The sequence below is a fragment of the Mastomys coucha genome, unplaced genomic scaffold (assembly GCF_008632895.1).
Source record: "Mastomys coucha isolate ucsf_1 unplaced genomic scaffold, UCSF_Mcou_1 pScaffold13, whole genome shotgun sequence".
NCBI classification, from domain to species: Eukaryota; Metazoa; Chordata; class Mammalia; order Rodentia; family Muridae; genus Mastomys; species Mastomys coucha.
Window position 1 is genome coordinate 10,113,718 of NW_022196895.1, and position 2,834 is coordinate 10,116,551.

Here is a 2,834-nt window from a genome sequence, read left to right on the forward strand (position 1 = left end):
AGAGAGAGAGAGAGAGAGAGAGAGAGAGAAGGAGTGAGAGTGTGAGAGCCCAAGAACGTGCGCTATGCTTTCTGGGGATATGATCTTACATAGCCTAGGTTTGCCTCAAATGTGATATGTAGCTGAGGTAGTGAGGGAGTGCCCATCCTGAGTGGCAAAGGAAGCCTGGCACTCCCTTCTGTGCTTCTATCCTCATCTCTTTCTATACTTCTTCTGCCATGTTACCCATATGCCAGGAACATCAACCACCAATAACTCCTAAGTGTATAGTTTGAGAGAAGGATGATTGTGATGGGAGATTTCCCACCTAGTTTAAACTCCTGGGGGAGGGATCCTGAAAGACTGTGCTTGGCTTAGTTTCTTCTTTTGCTGGAACTCATCCTTCATGACCCCTTACAGGTGCCACTGTGTGCCAAAACATGGCTGTTCTCACCTAACTTAGACAACCACACAAGGCAACAACAGGAGCTGTAATCTGTGCAGTCCAAGCAACACCAAGGTTCCTGGTAGGGGGAAACTTCTTCAAATAGAAGGGAAAGCCCCATTCCAGAGCTTGTTTTCCAGAGCCCACGAGGTCTTGGATGGAATTAAACAAGCTTTCTACTCATTTTATCTCCAGCCATCTCTCAGCCATGTGTGTTGGTTGATCTTGAACCCTCCCACCATCTTCATATTTCCATCACATGCTGCTCTGCAGGTTAAGTGGTAATCACTGTGCACAAGCTTCTTTAACTCATTTCCCTCTAGCTAGAAACCTGTCTATACCCAACTTCAGGCTGATGTGATTTCTCTTCTTCCTGGGCTACTAAGCCTTCCTCTAACATACATGCTTCCCTGCTTTCTGTTTTTGTGCTGTTGGAGATCAGGATCAGACCCAGGGTTTCATGTATTTTCAAAGCAACTGCTCTGGCCCTAAGTCATGTCGCCAGCTCTTTTTTTCCATAGAGAGCAAAATGTGAAGGGCTTACCCTATGTGCACATGGCCCTTCCTCCTCATTTCTCCTCTCACAGCCAGACTTCTGTCTTCACAAGTTAACTCTAACCCTGAGTTCAGCTTCTGCCTGCTCCATCCCTCCTTCCACAGATTCCTGACAACCCCTTCGACAAAGGTCACCAATGATCTAAATGCCGAACCTGATGGGTGATCTCCAGCCTTTATCTCAGAGTATCTCCCCGCTGCAATTGCTCTTCTAAGTGTGTCTCCAATCATTTCTTTTTTGTTCCTGTCCCGGAGGCTATATCAAGCCCTTTTAATCTTCCCTTAACTGTTTTAATAGCTCCTTCAATGTCGTTCCCACCCTGGACTTTACCCATTTCTTCCTACCTCTATTAAAGCTATTTTTCTAAAACAGAATCCAATCAATCTACTCTCCTATTTGCAATATTACCATTGCTTCTTGTAACCATCTAGAAGAATTCTAGACCCTCAGCATGGCACATACTGGGGCTCTTCTCTCCCTGCCCAGTCTTCTTACCTTCTTCCTCTCTCTTCACTGCCTCTGTGTTCACAGACTCAGCTGCTTGTAGTTCACTGATAAACTCTACTCCACCCCTCCCAATACACATGCGCACACTCTGTCCTTGGGACAATCTTTCATGTTCATGGTCTCTTCTTCCTGTTTCTCAATTGGGTTTCTTACTTTGCCCACTTATGTTTCCTTACACATAAGAATCTCAGGCTTTTCATAGACAAACCAACAGCCTCTCACTCTTAGTCAGTAGATACCTAACAAGTAAGCAAATGTGTGTTATTTGTGTTTTACCCACTTTTATGAGGGGCTCCATAGAAACTAGATTAGGAAGCAAACCACAGGCTTGCTCGTTGTGAAAGACTGTGCTACACAATCCTGGGCAATCTATGCTCCAAGGACTTGACCTTCCTGACTAACACTGAACTTGTCTGCTTCTATTGATGCTCCCTGGTGTTCAGGAAGCAACACCCTTCATATGTCGTGCATGTTTCCTTTGATAGCTTTTACCAAGGACCTGCTTGGCTTCTTTTACATTCTACCTCTTTGCTCTTCTCTTTAGAATCCAATTTTGTAAAGCAAGTTGAGGAGTTCCCACTGAAAGATCCCCATCGATTTATGCTGCCATCCTTATTTATTAATGGGACCACTTTCTCCTTGATATTTCTTTTTCCTTCTGATGTATTTGTAAAAGTGCTGCTCCTTCCTTTTAACCCCATGAATGAGACTGGCGGAGCCTTTGGGCTCTCCTCTCTCACCTTTTCCTTTCCTTTCTCTCCAATTGGGATGCAATTCTGCCTCCCTCCCTACACAATCCTTCTCAGCAAAATGTTCAAGTGTTTCTTAAATCATTGTGCTGACCCTGGAAGACATGGAGCTATTGGCTTGAAACCACGGTGCTTTGCTCTTTGTGAAATGACCTTGGCTCGTCACACAATTGTTAAGAATCTCAGAGCCAAGCTGCTGGGATTCGGATCTGGGTTTTACCACTTACCAACCAAGTGACTTTGCTCACACATTTTATGCCTTAATTTCCTATACTGCAAAAATACAACCACATGCCAAGCTACCTCAGCCCTTGCTGGAGCTGTTCTGCTGGCTTATCGCTGAAGACACACCAAAGGAGGAGCTGGCACAGAGAGGCCCTTCATGGGTATCAGTTGTTCCGATTGTCCTTTCTTCACCCCCTTTTGGCATGCACAGCAAGTTTCCTGTTTGGTTAGCATCAAACATTGGGCCATTATCTTCTCTGTATGGAACATTTTTCTAGGCAGTGGACAAGAGGATAAACATGAACATACACAAGAGCCAGACTGTGATTACAGACCTTGGGGACTACAACACGAGAGAAACGTCTAAACGAGC

At 44.9% G+C, this 2,834-nt stretch overlaps 1 long non-coding RNA gene across 1 annotated transcript in view; it reads right to left on the reverse strand.

Moving 5' to 3' along the window:
• LOC116086860 overlaps positions 1 to 1,532 on the reverse strand; it is an 8,189-nt gene extending 6,657 nt beyond the window's left edge. Inside the window, exon 1 of the long non-coding RNA XR_004117167.1 lies at positions 1,476 to 1,532. This is a non-coding gene — a long non-coding RNA (uncharacterized LOC116086860). The remainder of the gene's footprint in view (positions 1 to 1,475) is intronic.
• Between the last annotated feature and the right edge of the window lie 1,302 nt (positions 1,533 to 2,834).